The 20706-nt window shown below is 37.4% G+C and overlaps 1 protein-coding gene across 8 annotated transcripts in view; it reads right to left on the reverse strand.

The window, feature by feature from the left end:
- Nucleotides 1-20706, reverse strand: part of FGD4 (FYVE, RhoGEF and PH domain containing 4) — a 223005-nt gene that overhangs the window by 98853 nt on the left and 103446 nt on the right. The window lies entirely within an intron of this gene.

The following is a 20706-nucleotide window of genomic DNA, read 5'->3' on the forward strand; positions in this document are numbered from 1 at the left end:
GGGAGTGTTCTAATTTCATGCTTTTACATGTAGCTGTCCAGTCTTCCCAGCACCACTTATTGAAGAGGCTGTGTCTTCTCCACTGTATATTCTTGCCTTCTTTATCAAAGATAAGGTGACCATATGAGTGTGGGTTTATCTCTCGGGTTTCTACCCTGTTCCACTGATCCATATTTCTGTTTTGATGCCAGTACCAAACTGTCTTGATTACTGTAGCTTTGTAGTATAGTCTGAAGTCAGGGAGCCTGATTCCTGCAGCTCTGTTTTTCTTTCTCAAGTTTGCTTTGGCTATTTGGGGTCTTTTATGTTTCCATACAAATTGTGAAATTTTTTGTTCTGGTTCTGTGAAAAATGACATTGGCAGTTTGACAGGGATTGCATTGAATCTGTAGATTGCTTTGGGTAGTAGAGTCATTTTCACAATGTTTATTATTCCAATCGAAGATCATGGTATATCTCTCCATCTGTTTGTATCATCTTTAATTTCTTTCATCAATGTCTTATAGTTTTCTGCATACAGGTCTTTTGGCTCCTTAGGTAGATTTATTCCTAGGCATTTTATTCTTTTTTTTGCACTGGTAAATGGGAGTGTTTCCTTAATTTCTCTTTCAGATTTTCATCATTAGTGTATAGGAATGCAAGAGATTTCTGTGCATTAATTTTGTATCCTGCTACTTTACCAAATTCATTAATTCCAGTAGTTTTCTGGTAGCATCTTTAGGATTCTCTCTCTATATAGTGTATCACGTCATCTGCAAACAGTGACAGTTTTTCTTCTTTTCCGATTTGGATTCCTTTTATTTCTTTTTCTTCTCTGCTGTGGCTAAAACTTCCAAAACTATGTCACATAACAGTGGTGACAGTGGGCAACTTTGTCTTGTTCCTGATCTTAGTGGAAATGGTTTCATTTTTTCACCATTGAGAATGATGTTGGCTGTGGGTTTGTCATACATGGCCTTTATTATGTTGAGGTAAGTTCCCACTATGCCTACTTTCTAGAGGGTTTTTATCATAAATGAGTGTAAAAAGCTTTTTCTGCATCTATGAGATTATATGATTTTGATCCTTCAATTTGTTAATGTAGTGTATCACATCAATTGGTCTGTATATATTGAAGAATCCTTGCATTCCTGGGATAAACCCCACATGATCCTTTTAATGTGCTGTTGGATTCTGTTTGCTAGTATTTTGTTGAGGATTTTTGCATCTATGTTCATCAGTGATATGGGCCTGTAGTTTTCTTTTTTTGTAACATCTTTGTCTGATTTTGATATCAGGGTGATGGTGGCCTCGTAGAATGAGTTTGGGAGTGTTCCTCCCTCTGGTACATTTTGGAAGAGTTTGAGAAGGCTACGTGTTAGCTCTTCTCTAAAAGTTTGATAGAATTAGCCTGTGAAGCCATCTGGTCCTGGGCTTTTGTTTGTTGGAAGATTTTTAATCACAGTTTCAATTTCAGTGCTTGTGATTGGTCTGTTTATATTTTCTATTTCTTCCTGGTTCAGTCTTGGAAGGTTGTGCTTTTCTAAGAATTCGTCCATTTCTTCCAGGTTGTCCATTTTATTGTCACATAGTTGCTTTTAGTAATCTCTCATGATCCTTTGTATTTCTGCAGTGTCAGTTGTTACTTCTCCTTTTTCATTTCTAATTCTGTTGATTTGAGTCTTCTCCCTTTTTTTTTTTTTGATGAGTCTGGCTAATGTTTTATCATTTTTGTTTATCTTCTCAAAGAACCAGCTTTTAGTTTTATTGATCTTTGCTATCATTTCCTTCATTTATTTCTGATCTGATCTTTATGATTTCATTCCTTCTGCTAACTTTGGGAGTTTTTCGTTCTTCTTTCTCTGATTGCTTTAGTGTGAACTTAGATAACGTTATCTGAGATTCTTCTTGTTTCTTGAGGTAGACTTGTATTGCTATAAACTTCCGTCTTAGAACTGCTTTTGCTGCATTCCATAGGTTTATGGCCATCGTGTTTTCATTGTTATTTGTTTCCAGGTTGTTTTTTTTTTTTTTTTTTGCAGTATGCAGGCCTCTCACTGTTGTGGCCTCTCCCGTTGCGGAGCACAGGCTCCGGACGCACAAGCTCAGCGGCCACGGCTCATGGGCTCAGCCGCTCTGTGGCATGTGGGATCTTCCCGGACCAGGGCACGAACCCGTGTCCCCTACATCTGCAGGCGGACTCTCAACCACAGCACCACCAGGGAAGCCCTCTAGGTATTTTTTGATTTCCTCTTTTATTTCTTCAGTGATCTCTTGGTTACTCAGTAGCATAGTATTTAGCCACCATGTGTTTGAATTTTTTACAGTTTTCTTCCTGTAATTGATATCTAGTCTCATAGCACTGTGGTCGGAAAAGATACTTGATACGACTTTCAATTTTCTTAACTTTACCAAGGCTTCATTTATGACCCAAGATATGATCTATCCTGGAGAATGTTTCATGAGCATTTGAGAGGAAAGTGTATTTTGTTGCTTTTGGATGGAATGTCCTATAAACATCAATTAAGTTCATCTTGTTTAATGTATCATTTAAAGCTTGTGTTTCCTTAATTATTTTCATTTTGGATGATCTGTGCATTGGTGAAATTGGGGTGTTAAATCCCCTACTATTATTGTGTTACTGTCGATTTCCTCTTTTATGGCTATTAGCCTTTTGCCTTATGTACTGAGGCGCTCCCATGTTGGATGCATAAATATTTACAATTGTCATATCTTCTTCTTGGATTGATCCCTTGATCATTATGTAGTGTCCTTCTTTGGCTCTTGTAATAGTCTTTATTTTAAAGTCTATTTTGTCTGATATGAGAAGTGCTACTCCAGCTTTCTTTTGATTTCTATTTGCATGGAATATGTTTTTCCATCCCCTCACTTTCAGTCTATATGTGTCCCTAGGTCTGAAGTGGGTCTCTAGTAGAAAGCATATATATAGGTCTTGTTTTCGTATCCATTTAGCCAGTCTATGTCTTTCAGTTGGAGCATTTAATCCATTTACATTTAAGGTAATTATCGATATGTATGTTCCTATTACCATTTTCTTAATTGTTTTGGGTTTGTGATTGTAGGTCTTTTCCTTCTCTTGTGTTTCCTGCCTAGAGAAGTTCCTTTAGCATTTGTTGTAAAGCTGGTTTGGTGGTGCTGAATTCTTTTAGCTTTTGCTTGTCTGTAAACGTTTTAATTTCTCCATGGAATCTGAATGAGATCCCTGCTGGGTAGAGTAATCTTGGTTGTAGGTTTTTCCCTTTCATTACTTTAAATATGTCCTGCCACTCCCATGTGGCTTGCAGAGTTTCTGCTGAAAGATCAGCTGTTAACCTTATGGGGATTCCTTTGTATGTTATTCGTTGCTTTTCCCTTCCTGCTTTTAATATGTTTTGTTTTTAATTTTTGATAGTTTGATTAATATGTGTCTTTGCGTGTTTCTCCTTGGATTGATCCTGTTGGGACTCTCTGTGCTTACTGCACTTGATTGACTATTTCCTTTCCCGAAGTTTTCAACTATAATGTCTTCAAATATTTTCTCAGTCCCTTTCTTTTTCTCTTCTTCTTCTAGGACCCCTATAATTCGAACGTTGGTGCATTTAATGTTGTCCCAGAGGTCTCTGAGACTGTCCTCAATTCTTTTTATTCTTTTTTCTTTATTCTGCTCTGCAGTAGTTATTTGCACTACTTTATCTTCCAGGTCACTTATCTGTTCTTCTGCCTCAGTTATTCTGCTATTGATTCTTTCTAGAGAGTTTTTAATTTCATTTGTTGTGTTATTCATCATTGTTTGTTTGCTCTTTAGTTCTCCTAGGTCCTTGTTAAACGTTTCTTGTATTTCCTCCATTCTATTTCCAAGATTTTGGATCATCTTTACTGTCATTATTCTGAATTCTTTTTCAGGCAGACTATTTCCTCTTCATTTGTTTGGTCTGGTGAGTTTTTACCTTGTTCATCTGCTGCGTATTTCTCTGTCTTCTCATTTTGCTTAACTTACTGTGTTTGGGGTCTTCTTTTCACAGGCTGCAGGTTCGTATTTCCCGTTGCTTTTGGTGTCTGCCCCCAGTGGATAAGGTTGGTTCACTGGGTTGTGTAGGCTTCCTGGGGAAGGCGACTGGTACCTGTGTTCTGGTGGATAAGGCTAGATTTTGTCTTTCTGGTGGGCAGGATCGCGTCCTGTGGTGTGTTTTGGGGTACCTGGAACTTAGTATGATTTTAGGCAGCCTCTCTGCTAATGGGTGGGGCTGTGTTCCTGCCTTGCTAGTTGTTTGGCATGGGGTGTCCAGCACTGGAGCTTGCTGGTCATTGAGTGGCGCTGGGTCTTAGCGTTGAGATGGAGATCTCTGGGAGAGCTCTCACCAATTGATATTACGTGGGACCAGGAGGTCTCTGGTGGTCCAGTGTCCTGAACTTGGCTCTCCCACCTGAGCTTCAGGCCTGACACTCAGCTGGAGCACCAAGACCCTGTCAGCCACATGGCATCTTGACCCCTAAGAAAGCTGCTCACTGGACGTACCACCCCAGTGGGGATCTGAGGGGCTCGCTGGGAACAGGAAATGACGCCACTGCTCAGCCTCAGGCACCTGAGGGATGACCTGGATGCCCCAGGGGCACCGTCTAGGGCAGGGCAAGAAGAGCTCCCACACCAAGGGACGCCCCCCCCACCCTCTTTTTTTTTATATCTAACATTTACTTTGTGCCAGGTGCTCTGGTAAGCACTTTCCATGCAGCATTTCTTTAAATCCTCACTGTGAGGTAATAATTTATCACTATATTACATAAGAGAACACTTTCCTAGAAAAGGAATAAATAATACAGGTAAGATAAGGAATAATAATTACCATTTTGTACAAGAGAAAACTAGGTTTAAGATGTTAAAAATCTTGGCCAGTAACACAAGTAAAATGATAACCTTTAAGAAATTCAATTCTCTTTTGCACAATATATTAAGATATAATGGAATCCACATTTGAATCTATATAGTGAAAACCAAAATATGATTTGCAGCTAGGAAGTGATAAGTAAAGTGAGAAATAAAGTATCATTGACTCTCATTGTTCACTGTGGATAATCTGAAATTATATTTGGAATCTACCACAAACTTGTGACTAAATTTAAGCTACCCAATAGGAGCCACGGCACTTTCTTATAAAGTTAAACAAGCATTTCCATATGACCCAGCAATGACACTCCTAAGTACTTACCCAAATGAAGTGAATACTTACATTCACACAAAAAGCTGTACATGCATGTTTACAGAGGCTTTATTCATAGTTATCAAAAGCTAGAAAATACCCAAATGACTTTCAATCAGTGAATGGATGAGCAAACTGTGGTAACTCCATACAATGGCGTAACACTCAAGAAATGAACTAAGGACACTTGCATGGGCATTAGAAGGAAGCCAATGTAAAAGGCTACATATATAAGATTCCATATGACATTCTGGAGAAGGCAAGCACACCGGGACAGAAAATAGATCCCAGGTTGCAGCGGGCTGGAAGAACTGACTGATTACAAAAGGGTATGACAGAATTTTCAAAGGTAATGGGACTGTTTCTTATCTGCATTGTTGTGGTGGTTATATAACTGTAGGCATTGTCAAAACTCAGAATTGTACCCTAAAGAGGGTGAATTTTACTGTATCCCTTAATTTAAAAAAAATAATGACTTTTGGTACAACTATTGCCTTTCTTGTAATCAACAGTAGAGATAATCACTGGTTCATTGTATCTGTTTCCTGTGATTTTTAAAAAATATTGAAAAATTGAAAAATGACTTAATTAGCTCCCCACACAAAGTCCATTTGTGAACAATGAAGTTTATGATAGTGTATTTAAAAGCATCTTTCAAATTAATGTTTAGATAATTTAGTTAATTAGATCATTTGTCATAGACATCAGTCCTGAAAAATACCTGAAATCCATGCTAACCAACTCAGTTATTCACAAAATTCCCTGTGCACTGAAGACTTAATGGGCTCTTTCCCTGCTGTTAGGCTTCTCCTCCTTGGAGAGAGATTATTTCTTTACAAATTGTGTTGAGTGAGTAAGGAACATAGAAAGTTCTGCCAAACATTCACACGGTATTTCATACCCACCTGCTTTTTCATTATATTAAACTTAGTTTACTTTTTATTAAAGGCTACCTGTATTATTTTCAATAGCTTACCATTTCTAATGGAAATTATCTAAAACAAAAATTTCACCATGTAACCTGTGCTTCCTGAATTAAAATTTATTAATTTGTAATGCTAAGGGGTGGGGGAGAGACTGAGTTGGTCTGCTCCAGTTTTTTTTTTTTTTGGCCAAGCCACGTGGCATGTGGGATCTTAGTTCCCTGACCAGGGGTCAAACCCATGCCCCCTGCAGTGGAAGTATGGAGTCTTAACCACTGGACCACCAGGGAAGTCCCTGCCCCAGCATTTTTTTTTTTTTTTTGCGGTACGCGGGCCTCTCACTGTTGTGGCTTCTCCCATTGAAGAGCCCAGGCTCCGGACGCGCAGGCTCAGCGGCCATGGCTCACGGGCCCAGCCGTTCCGCGGCATGTGGGATCTTCCCGGACCGGGGCACAAACCCGTGTCCCCTGCATAGGCAGGTGGACTCTCAACCACTATGCCACCAGGGAAGCCCCCCAGCATTTTTATTTAAAGGTACCTAGCACATCATCTATCATATAACTGAAAACTTCCATGTATCCATACTAATGGCAAAGTTGGCTTAAATAATTATTTACTAATAAATATATTTTGGCAGTATAATAACAGGACAATTATACCAAGTGAATATTCAAACAGAACGAGGAGTAGGAAAAAATAATTGAAGTACTTCTGACTTTCAGTTATCACACCTAAGGAGTAAAATCCTCAGACTGATTCTCCAATGATATTTAACTGGGGGGCAATCTCCATTTTCATAGAATGAAATCTGAATCTTAACCCATTTTGCACACTTTAGTATTCTAATAAAATCAAACAATTTGGTATTAAACTGATTTCCGCAGTGGCTTTAAAAAGCCACATTTTAATTTAAAAATCCAATCAAATGATGTTTAATTTCCATTTTGTATGTCTGTGAGTCTTAATGAAGTAAGGCCTGTAAGTTCTTGAATACATGCCAGGTAAGTCTTGTTTCTTTTTTTTTTTTAATTTTTGGCCACACCATGCAGCATGTGGGATCTTATTTCCCCAACCAGGAATCGAACCTGTGCCCCCTGCATTGGAAGCACGGAATCTTAACCACTGGACCAGCAGGGAAGTCACTAAATCCTGTTTCTTGAATACTTCGTTCCAAACTAGTTTTATACAGATCTTCAAAGCAAGCTTATTATCCCTGAATCTCTATTCTTTCAAAAAAATTTTTTTTAATTTAACATATGTTAAAGTTTAACATATGTTAATGTTTTATATTAATTCTTTGGTTAAATGTTCAGTTAAAGTCCCAACCACACAGTACCGTTAAAGCAGACAGTGACCCCAAACCAGGGTTTCTGGATGGATGACAACACAATCCTAGATTAAACTGTTGCCCATTCTGGGTTTTAACTCAATTCTATTACTCTTCTACTTTGGAAGCCCATGATGAGAAGCTATACATGTTTTTAATGACATGTGGATCGGGATAGTTTGTATATTTTAGGTATGCAGTTTAGGAGAAGAAACCTTGATTCTGACGTGTCATCTCACCTTAATAATTCTCTTCTAGTTAAAAATATTTAATCCTAGAGAATAAAACCACTCCTTCTTAACCTAAATTATGGAATTGATCCTCACCCCAACTTATAGTTTGTCTGACCTTATCTGTACGGATTTCCTGCATCACACCACTCATTTCATCTGTTTACATAAATAGCTTAGCAGTAAACACACTTTTAGGTTGGTGATATTTCAGCATTTCCCCCCATTGTGGTCCACTCTTTAAAATAAAGGCATACTTTTTATCTAATTTTGCTTTTGTACTAATCCTAGGTCATTGATATTACCTAAATTCAAAGCAGGAACAAAGTTAATTGATAAATACGGTGTTTCTTCTTTAATTATGACCTTTTTTTTTTTTGCAGTACGCGGGCCTCTCACTGTTGTGGCCTCTCCCGTTGCGGAGCACAGGCTCCAGACACGCAGGCTCAGTGGCCATGGCTCACAGGCTTAGCCGCTCCGCGGCATGTGGGATCTTCCCGGACCAGGGCACGAACCATGTCCCCTGCATTGGCAGGCGTACTCTCAACCACTGCGCCACCAGGAAAGCCCCTCTCCAAACTTTTTGATGGCACATCCTCTCAGTATGGAATCTGGGCACTGCACTCCCAAATATGTATGTATGCATACACACACGCGTGAATGTATATACGTTAAATACAAGTATGACGGCACTAAAACGCATACTGTAAAACACAAAAATAGAAACTAAAATAGGATGTGGTAAAGATAATATACTGTTTTTGAGAAAACAGTATGATTCAATCTGCTTTGCTTTTTAAAAATGTCTTGGTTAAATATTTCATGATACAGACATTTGAAAGAGTGGATCTAAGTCAATTTACTTCCATACATCGTTTTAATGATTGCCCCAGCTGAGAAAGATTCACTGTTCTAAAGGGAAGAAGTACATCATCAACTGCACTTACTAAATCATGTTATACATTTTTCAATCCTATCTACCAATTATGCAAAGGTTTTCCTTGAAATTCTTCTAGTAAACTTCCACCTTCCCAGATGTCTTGAAAGGTGTTACATTTCTTAATTTTGAAAATATGGTCTAAAGTCTACTAAAACTATTTCCAAAATTTTTAAACAAGGTATAAAAGATCTATATTTAATATATACTACTATATATAAAATAAATAACTAGTAAGAACCTGCTGAATAGCACAGGGAACTCTACTCAATACTCTGTAATGGCGTATATTGGAAAAGAATCTTAAAAAAAAAAAAAGAGTGGATATATGTATATGTATAACTGATTCACTTTGCTGTACACCTGAAACTAACACAACATTGTAAATCAAATATACGCCAATAAAAATTAAAACAAAAAAATCTGTATTTAAGTTTTTATGTGTGCACAGAAATGAGTTTGTTTTTTTGTTCCTGTTTTTTCAACTTTAAAAAGGAAAAGATACACATATCAATTTTGGTGGTAAAATGACACAGTAATGGAAACATTTCCAAACAATCATTTAAAAAATGCTCTGTCCATAGAGCACTTTCCCTCTGCTGAATGCAGTTACTTTCTCACTGATTCAAATGTCACCTTTACCTGAAAAAGATAGGTTGTGTTTATTTTTGTCAAATATATCTGTTGGTTAAGAACCTGCTAATTATGTACTGTGCCTACTTCTCTTCACATGAAAGGCTAGTAAATGGGGATCATTTGTGGTTTTTGTTAAAAGAAAAAGATACAATGTCTGACAACTCATTTAAGTACTATGTCATCTATAACTCGCAAATCTCTAGGTGGTACAAAAGATGTTTATGGTCACTTATTACTAAGTATTGCCAGAATTCCACCATCTAAGATAATGTAATCTCAGTCTATTTAACCAGCAATGCCTAAAATGTCACCGGCAGAAAGGAGACAGATGAACCTGTCACTGCTCACCCCTCAGTTTTCCCTCAGAATTCCTCACTTGTACCTGAAACACTAGGTGTATTTGACACATGGACTGAATGAAAGTGCAAGAGTAAGTCTATATATATTTGGAATGTTAAAGTGTTTTTTTTAAACTCCTTAGGCAAAATGTTCTAAGTTCTAGGATCTGCTTCCCACACTGCAATGGTTAATTTTTTTGTACCATGGGGGCACATAACCCTTTATAGACAATTGCTCTGGAGAAGGAAACTTCTGGAAGACAAGTAATATTTATATTCCTAGGTAGTTTTTCACAGGATCTTTCATCTAATAACCCTTCAATCTTCAGGTTATTCCTGAAATTAAGATAAGTCATAACATTGACATAAGTGTACTGTACCAATGTTAAAATTATGACTTTAGAAAGTAGGCAGCACAAACAGCAAATGCATTACAGTAAATTTAAAAGTAAATACATGAAAGTAATTTGAAAAAAATCTCCAGAACAATTTTAAGTTGAATTCTTCCAAAATTTTAATCATATTCTCTAGATCAGTCTAGGTAATATGAAGACTACCTAACCCTATGGTTTGATTCTAAGGATATTATGATAATGAAAATTCCATGATTATATTTTCATCTAAAAGTAACTGTGAATAATATTGGTAAAGAAATATTTCAAAAAGAATGTCATCACCATAATAAAAAGAAAAAAATTCAAATAGGGCTTTCCTGGTGGCGCAGTGGTTGGGAGTCCGCCTGCCGGTGCAGGGGACACGGGTTCGTGCCCCAGTCTGGGAGGATACCGCGTGCCGCAGAGCGGCGGGGCCCGTGAGCCGTGGCCGCTGGGCCTGCGCGTCCGGAGCCTCTGCTCTGCGGCGGGAGGGGCCGCGGCAGTGAGAGGCCCGCGTGCCGCAAAAAAAAAAAAAAAAAAATTCAAATAATACAATTTTTTAGCCCTGGATTAGAATAAATGCAATTGAATTATAAGATCCAATCCTAAAGAAACCGTCATCTCAAGCACACCCAGTGGCAGGTAAAATGAAATAGCCATTAAGGAGGCAAAATAGTAATGCATATCAAATGCTAGAAAACTGCACATCACCTAGCTCTGCCACTTTGGGCAAGCTATCCTAAACAATGTATATACATAAAGATGAATGCATATGCTTTGCGATAACCTAGAGAGGTGGGATAGGGAGGGTGGGAGGGAGGCTCAAGAGGGAGGGGATATGGGGGTATATGTATGCATATGGCTGATTCACTTTGTTGTACAACAGAACCTAACACAGTACTGTGAAGCAATTATACTCCAATAAAGACTATTTAAAAAAATAAGAAACAAACTATATATATAAAAAGAAAAAGATGAATGTATAACACCATTTAGAAAAGGAGAAAATTAGAAGCAATCTAATAGTTTAATAAATTAACGTTATAACTTTAGTCCTTCCCCCAAGACAAGGTCAGTTCAAAGTAGAAAGAGGCCACACAATATTTGCTTATTTGCTAATCTGAATGAGTTAATAAAGAAGCTTTACTATGCACTTAAGCGCTTTTTGGGGTACTCACTAAAAACATACTAGACCTGAAATTATGGTAATTTCCAGGCCTACTACAGTATTATGTAGTAATATTCCCAATATTGTGTCATAGATACGTATTCATTAGATAAATTACCATCTCAAACCAAAGTGCTAAGTTTCCCATTCTTTTCTTCATTTAAATAATGAATTAAAGTTTTGGTATGCCCAAAACAGTCTATTAGAAAAGAATTTTTACTCTTATCATTTATATATAAATTATTTAATAACTACCCTGGAGTTTGAAATGAGAGATTTTATTCTATTAATATAAACGTTAATATATTTGAAATGTAAGAGTTCATGTTAAAAGATCACTTTATAATTTACACATTTCGCAGTTTATGGTATGCATCAATGTAAGCAAGCATTCATGTTTAGAACAGATAACCTTTGTCAGTTTCACCATAATCACTATTAACCAGGATGGTGTCTAAAAGATCTTGCAAATGAAGTGCAAATAGAAAATGCTAACTATATTAACCCCAGCTGTAGATAGGGAAATTAGTTCCACACCCTATAACTTTTCAAAGGGCTTTTTTTCCTGATTACCATTGTTATTTTTCTTCTGGTTTCTGAGAAGAGTTTAGGTTTTGATTTTGACACTTTTAATTATTACATCATATACTAATTTGGGATTAACAGCACATTATTTATTAAAATCAAGTTGCTGGTTGTAGACACATTTCTTGCCTCAACATTCACACTGCTTTAGTAGTTTATTACTGAAATATACATAACTAATTTCCTGCTTGAATATATTTTAGAAATTTTGCATAAACATTGGTTTTTCGAAGTTACACCGTGAACTCAGAAGAATCCTGTGTTAATTTTGGCTTTCACTTCACAGCATGTGTTTAACCACCTGTTGATAGGCAAAAATTAATTTTAAATGGTAGAAAGTGCTAGAATTTGATGTATGATACACGAAGAAAAATTAGGAGCCATTTTACAACATCTGATTATTTTCCTTTTGCTGTCATAGTTCCCTTTTTTAAAAGATGGAAACATACATTTTATCATACTAAGAATTTGTGGCATGTTTTTAAAATTGTAAAAAATATAAAGTTCACCCATAGATTTAAATCAGCTAGACATGTAATGAAGATATCTAATATAGTTCCTGAATCAAAAATAGGATTCAAGCCTGCTTCCCCCGTGGCTAACGATGTAACATCTAGGCAGCTATCCAAGTTGGACACTTCAGAGCTGTCCCTGACACTTCGCACTCCTTCATCCCATCCACACATCCAGTTAATCACCAAGTCCTAACAATTCTACTCCTATATACTTTTCAGTTCCTTATCTCTTCTACATCTTTGTGCCACTGTCTTAATTCAAGAAGCTCATCATCTATTTAGCATCTATTGCAGATGTATTTATTATTGCAGATTGTATTTGCTTTATCAATGTCTTTGCTTTGGTAATCAAAAAATAAAATAAAATAAAATAAAATCTGACAAAAAAAAAAAAAAAAGAAGCTCATCATCTCTCTCCTGGACCATCTGTTGCCTGTCAAAATGCCACAGCTCCTGCACCTTGCTACACTAGCCCTTCCTCTATAGTGCTATTAAGGTCATTTTTCCAAGATGTATAAAGGACCTCCTGCTTGCCAGTTTAAAAATCCTGAAGAGCTTTCTCCACTGCCAACAGGATAAAGTCCCACCAAGACATGGTTTACACTAACACAATCTAATGCCATTTATCTTACAAATCCTAACCACTCGACTCCTGTACCCAATCCCAATTCCCAATACTCCAGTTACATCAACTTTCTTGTATTCCAAATGTGTATTGTTCTTTTGATGGGTTGTTTTTTTTTTTAAAACAGTTGTTAAAGTCGTCGTTGTTCCCTTGATAGGAAATGCCCTTCCTTCTCCACCTGGCAAATCCCGCCCTTCACCCTTAAGATGCAGCGCAGAGCTGGCTCCAGAGTGACATCTTTCAGATTCTCTGGCCTGGGCATGAGTCCCTCCTCTCTGTGAAATCACAGCACTTTGCACACACCTTTGTATATAGTCTTAGGACCTTGCATTATACTTAGTTACTCAAGTGAGGTTACTGAGAGCAAGACCATTGCTAGACACAAAGAAAAACACTTAAATGTTTATGAAATGAATGCCTGGGAAGCCTGGACCAGGAGATAAACCTATCTAACTTTATCAGAAGGAGATTCCATTTGATCTGTTCTCCACTAGAAATTTTATGCAAATATCATGCCCTTCCCCCTTTCTGCCAGTGTTCACAAACAATAGAATAACTTTTGTGAAAATGTATTATACCTATGGGCAATCAAAAGGGATAGTTCTGGATGGCTGAAAAAATGCAGGAAAAGTAGGGAGCCATTGCATATACTTCAAATCATCCTCCTTTACTCTGTCCTCTTGTCATTTCCACCTGGTCAAAATAACTCAATTTTTACTGATGTTAAAATGTATATGCTCCCTGGGAGGCAAAGAGCTCAGTCTTTCACAAAGTCAAACTACTGAATTAGCTAGTGGCTGTTTTACATGATACAGAACTGGTTCTTCTGAAAGAAGAAACAACTATTCTGGTAATTTTCTGTGACAAGAAAGCAGTAACAAACTCTAATACGGAATGGGAGTGCTAATGTGAAAAGAGGAGTCCCAAATATTGTAGCACCAATAGATACCTGAAGGTTGAAGCTAAGTGAGCTTAAACATAAGTATGCCACTCCTTGAGCCCTCAACGTGGCCATGACCTTGAGTTTAGGATGTACTCATCAGTATTAGTCTAGAAGCTGTTAATCATCACAGAAGAGACTTAATGTATACAATGATCAGAAAGCAGAAAAATAAATCAAGGAAGAGCTATATTATTGATCATTTTACAGCAATAATTTTATGTCTATTCCAATTTTTTAGAGAGGGAAAATCAGCTTTACAGAAAGTGCTAAACTAAGTTTCAACCCTGAGATCAACTTACTCTTTAAGGAGCTATGCCTTTTTGTAATAAACAGAAAGAATATACCTTTAGTATTACTTTACTTTGGCAAAAAGATGACGACAACAACAACACATACACACACACCTCAGTAAAATTAAAAGTCTGACTCCTGTGCAGTTCTTTGTAATTTCAAAGACTTTTAATGTCTGAGAGTTAAACGAGCAGGTTCAATTTATGGAATAGCTGTTAATGTATTACTGCCATAATTTAACATAACCACCAAAAGATAAAAATCATGGCGGCTAATCCTAAAGTTTCTTTTCTAGAATGCAGTTAGCCCCACAAACAAGCAGACTGGCTTGACTTTGCTCTCTTTTTCTAAAGTGTAAGTTTTATACCACTTCACTCACTAGAGGATGAACAAGGAAAATGTTCTCCCATTTGTCAAGTCAGCTTGGGTACTCTCCCTTATCCATAAATGGCCAGTGGAATCGTAATTCTGCCTTGGTGTCAATCACTGTAGACCTTAAAAGAACTTCCATCACATAATCCAATCCCTGCATATCACCTTTTTCAAGATGTGAGTGAAATTCATTTCCTCCTGCTTAATCTCACAGACTCTGGCATCTCCTATGAGAATGTCATATCTCTTTCACAAAAGCTACTTGCTTTGTATACCTTCCCCTAACATCTAATTGAATTTTTTAAAACAAGCACTCCAAAGTAAATCTGTTTTCCTAACAGAACATGGGGGTTGAAAAGGACTTTAGAAGTCATCTAATTCTTCATACCTGATAGATGAAGCTTTTCTACAGTACCTCTTATAAATGCTTGTCTAATTTCTATTTGAACAACACCAGTGATAGGAAAATAGCTCTTGAATAGACCATTCTACTTTTAAAAAGTCTATTAGGAAATCCATCCTCAACTTTTTATTACACGATCTATAACACTAATACATACTAGTTATTGGTTACTATTGGTATTGGTTACTATTACTATTACTTTACCTAGAACAAGTTTATCCTTCCTACCAAATTGTAATTTGCTTTTTTGAGTATTTTTTATAAGTATAAAATTACTATATGGGCTTCCCTGGTGGCACAGTGGTTAAGAATCCACCTGCCAATGCAGGGGACACGGGTTCGAGCCCTGGTCCGGGAAGATCCCACATGCCGCGGAGCAACTAAGTCCATGCACCACAACTACCGAGCCTGCGCTCTAGAGCCCACGAACCACAACTACTGAGCCTGTGCTCTAGAGCCCGCAAGCCACAACTACTGAAGCCAGCACGCCTAGAGCCCGTGCCCCACAACAAGAGAAGCCACTGCAATGAGAAGCCCACGCACCACAATGAAGAGTAGCCCCAGCTCTCTGCAACTAGAGAAAGCGCACGTACAGCAACTAAGACCCAACGCAGCCAAAAATAAATATATAAATTTTGATAAATAAGTAAATAAATAAAATTACTACGTGGCTTTTGTTAATCATTTAAAATCTATAGAAAAATTATAAAGACAAAAAAAGTGATTCTAAAATCTAGTAATAATGTTTGATGTAATTACCTCTAGTATTTTTCTATGTATTATATAAAATGTAACCTAGTACAGCATACATACAACATGTATATACATTTACATTTCATTGTAAGCATCTTCCTATATATTTTGAGAACATGTTTTTAATATTTGCATAATTTACAATCTCATGAACAGATCATAATTCATTTAGCCATTTTCCTGTTGTTGAACATGTCAGTGTTTTCCCATTTCTTCCCATTCCCACTGGAGCACCTGATGTGATGTGATAGATCATTCACTAGATCACTTAATAACTTACTACTGGTAGATTTCTAAAACTGGAACTGTGAGATCGAAGGACATAAACATCTTTAGCTCTACTGACACATGGAGTAAGTGTGTTCTTCTATTTCCTTGTTTTAATTATTCCCCTTTCAAAGAGTTCCTGTTTCACAGGACATTCTGAGTAGGTAGTTAAGTCAAGTGACCTTGTGTTCCATGGTCACATCTGATGGGACCAAGGGTAAGTGCTGACCAAAGCTTAGCCCATCAGAGTCTAGCTCCAAGGAATCAGTCATTGGAACTTCTGTTCCTGCTAACCACTGGTACTAAGAACTGGTATAACTGAGATTTGTGGTAGCCATGTTTTTTTTGCCATCCACACAGAGATGCAGAAGAGGCCGGTCTGAAGGACATGGAGTTGTAACTGTCCTGGTTCCAGGCTCCTGTGAGGCCTGGATGAACTTACTGTCCCTTGGCTCCTAGAGACACTTTTTTATTGTTTCTATATATCCCCCTTTTCTCTTGAGTTATAGTGGGATTCTTTTACTCCTTGCAACAAAATGTTCTCTAATTCAAATAATACATATTACTACATTGTTTCCCAAAAAGTTATATCAATTTACACTGTCATCTGAAGTTACATTGTTATCTGACGTATATAAGGGCGCCAATCCAAAATATAACCATTCAGGAAATTTTTCCCAATGTAATAAAAGAATATTTTATATATTTCTTTGACTGCCAGTTATATAAAACTTTTTTCTCATTTATTAGGCATTTGTGTTTCTTCCTTTTTGAAATATTTGTTCATGTTCCTGGACAACTACTAACTACCTAAAGGCTTCTTAAAGACAGTAGTTATTAATTCTCTTCCTTCATCTCTTTGGAATCTTGTTTCTATACAACTCTGCTACTATGATGTTTAAGTTTCTTATATTTTTTTGACTAGGTTAATGCAATGGCTTTCTAATTGAAACTGAGCTTTTAAGAATATGAGATTGAAGCAGAATAGATCAGGGTTTTAATCATTTAATTACTAGTGAACTTGAAAATAGTATGTATCTAATAGCAAGTTTTATTTGTTCAATGAGGATAAATTCCAATTATCTCAAATGCTTGTTAAAGATTAAATGAGATGATAAATGTACTTTGCATTGTCTGACATACAGAAAACACTGAAAGTCGGTATCGCAATTACAGCAGTTGTGTTATAAGTGTATTTAAACTGGCTCGAATTGAACTACATATGCTTTGCAAATATAAAACAGCTGCACAAGAGAGCGCACAAACACAGTTGCAATAGTTTAAGTCGTTCAGGCAACAGTGTTCATGTGCTCTGTTGTAGGAGTGAGACCCAGAGATCAAGAACTTGCTGCTCCCTCATACTGCATACAGCATGACCCCGAAATACGAAAGAAATTATTTCGTCTGGTGCCAAAGCAAAGAAGCAGCAATCTATTCCAATCCTGAAAAAAACACACATACTGGATTGGTCTTAACGAGAGAGCTGATCTCCAAAGCTATGCCTTCCTAAGGGAATTCTCAAGGACTTTTTGAACTCTATACAAGTTTTACTTAATGTGCTGACTTTAGAATCTAAATATAAGAATAAGATATGACTTAATTATATTGTGGTGGTAATGATAGAAGAAGAAAAATTCTGGCCTGCTATGGATGAAGATGAAGAGGAGAAAAAGAACAACTCAGGCTGCCTTGGGTGTTGTTCTCTCCAACGTTTCCATCATTTTAACTGCCAGTTATCTTTTTAGATGACAAAACTGAAGATCTATTCCTTGAATGTTTAAAACTATTCAAAGGTTCCTCATTCTTTATAGTAAAAATTTCTATGCAAACCAAGGTCTCCATTCTCAAATCCTGCCCTACCTTAGCTCAAATTCTACTCAGCTACCAGCAGTTCCCAGGCCCATCATGCCTCCTTGCTTTTGCTGCCTCAGACTATAATTCCCAGCCCACTTCATCTGTCGTCAATCACCTGTTCCTGTCTCCTACACCCCTCCACTGTGTCACCAATCATACTGAATGCAACTGAATGGTTAACAGATTGTTAGTCAAGCACCATGTGAGTACAGACCATTCTAATCATGTTCTTTATCCAGAACCTAGCAAAGGCAGATGGACATGCAAAAAGTCTTCTTTTGGAGGTGATGAATATGTTTATGGCATAGATTAGGGTGATGGTTTTACAAGTGTATACTTATCTCCAAAGCTCGTCAAGTTATATACATTAAATATGTTCAGCCTTTTGTATGTCAATCATCCCTCAATAAAGTGTTGTTTTCTTTTAATCACTTGTTGAATAAATGAATGTGAGGAGTGAGAGAGTGAATGGAAGAAATCAAAGAAAAATTTATCCTATAGAGAGAAGGCAAGTAGTACTCCCAGGTTTTCACTGCCAACCGTAGAAATTACACTGTTCATTTATTTGTTTAATTGTGTATTATCTGTCTCCCCCTCTGTTATGTAAGTTCACTGAAGACCCTGCACCCATTGTGTTCCATGCCCTGTCCTCCACACCTGCAACACTGCCCAGCATAGAGTACAGGTTCAATAAATATTTGATAAGTGAATGCAAGGTTAACACTGATAATAGTAACACAGCCGATGAAGCAATGTCTCAACAGGCAGTAGGGTGGTCCTGAGCAAGGTGAAGCAGATGGGTGGGGTGAGCAGAGCAGAGGGAAGGGAGGCTGGATAAGCAAACACAAGTTGTATGTCTCCAGCAATGTCCACAGAAGAAAGTGCATTAGCTCACAACAGAAATATACTAACCAGGTGACAAGTGTGCCCTAGAATGGAACTGTATTTGTCCTTCAGGCTGTCCTTCCTCAGTGCTCCACCGCTACCTGCTCTGGGCGCCATAATCACCAAGCAACGTCCTGACCATGATTTTACTTCTATAGATACAGATACAAGGGCGAGACCCTGCAAACTAAAAAACACAAACATCTAGTTGGCTTGGCAGTTACATTTTTTAAAAAAGTTTAGGCAGTTATGAAAAATATGTTTCTTATGGCCTTGGTTACTGAGGGAATCATCTTTCAAAGCTGCCCTCCCCCTGGGCACACTGAAAATTGCATCTGTGAGGCTTTAGGGTGATACCCCCAATGTTCTGTGCCTCATCAAGGTAACAATGTAGGAAGTCAGTTGGCTTTACCCATATCTTTGTATTCCTCATGCAATACTGAACATTAGCTGTTTCTGCAACTCAAGTTCTGTGACCCTGGACAAGCTGCTTAATCTTTATGGACCTCAGATTCTTCTCTGACAGATCCTCCCAATCTCTAAATTACGTGAAAATAAACATCTAGCGATGTATAATAGGGATCTAAAAAATCTCTAATAGATTCCATCTGTTTGCCTTATGGAAATACATCTTTATGGAAATAAATCTGGGTTCAGAATCAGGAAACTGGCAAAAATTTTAAAAGAGCACAGGGTTTAAGCAGACAGGGAGGAAGGAAACAACTGCTTACAGGGGAAGTCAGTAACTCAACACCTTTATTACAATAGAACAATTACAGCCCCCACAGAGTAGGCGTTATTTGTAAAAATATGGAATTTTTCTAAGGATAAGGTATTGCTAGATACCCTCATACAACTCTATCGAGCCATCACTGGGCTTAAAGTGGCGACAACTGAATGAGAAAGGTATGAGTGTGTTACACAAAACTGTTCCAAGGATCTGCTGCTGCCTATATAGACCCATTGCCAATTTATAGAAAGTTTGCCTTTTTATTTTACAGAAGCATAGGAGCAGGTATAAAAACAGAAGAAGAAATATCTCAGAAGAAACTGATGATAATCAAATATATGGCACACTCACAGAAAGAAAAATCCTGCCAAATGCAACCACCTTTGAGCCATAGCTTTTGGGTGAGTTTACAACATTCATGTGCACATGGTATATAGGTGTCACACCCTGTAGCTCTACAACTAACACAGCAATGCAAAATTTTTACTGATGCACAAAATTAACTCATTCTAAGCATTTCTTGAAACCATGGCAATATGGAACTGTAGGAGAGGGCAAAAGAAGGCCATTTTTACTACATCTATTTTAAAAAGTCACATTTTTATGCAAACAGCTTCAATACCAGGGACATGTGAACAAAGCAGCATCAGCAATGACAGCATCAACAGGCACTCCTTTCCTTCAAATCCCTAGTGTTCCATTGTCTCAGCGCAAGGGCCAAATGGACCACCATGGCCAAAAATAATGAACGGCAAAAATGGATTATAAATCTGTATCCCAAAAGCAAAAAAGACTCAATTTAGAAGTTAGACAGAATGTAGCAATAACAGGAAGAAAAATGTAATAATTTAACTGCTGTTTATGAGCTCTTTGGTCTACTTATTCAAATCGTTAAGTCAGGCAGCATTCCAGCATAATGTGTCAAAGAAGCAGAAAGACTTGACTGTTTGTCCCGAACTAGTGGTGGGTTGACATGCTGTCTACTCAGACTGTTATGGATTTGAATCATTCCAGGCACTTTATTCAGAGTTTCCAATTTGTCATCTATATAATACTTTTATAAGAAATAACTCTAAATAAGGGTTGCTTTACATATTTACAAACATAAAGCTAAACTTGCCATTTAGTAAAATCTTAAGTTGTACTGAAGGACTGAAAAGTGTCATGCCATCGAAGAGTTTGAAGAGTTGGAAGAAGGGTCACAAAGCACTGAAATCTAGCACCTCCCTCCACCCTCAGAGACAAGGACAGTGGGAACCAGGAAGCAGTGCTTCACAGCTGACCTGACATTCTCAACTTGTTACCACAAGACTGTGGACATGTGGTGGGTCTGACCACTGACAATGTTTGTAAATGGAAGTGAGCACATCACCATG

The sequence above is a fragment of the Tursiops truncatus genome, chromosome 11, assembly GCF_011762595.2.
Source record: "Tursiops truncatus isolate mTurTru1 chromosome 11, mTurTru1.mat.Y, whole genome shotgun sequence".
Taxonomy (NCBI): domain Eukaryota; kingdom Metazoa; phylum Chordata; class Mammalia; order Artiodactyla; family Delphinidae; genus Tursiops; species Tursiops truncatus.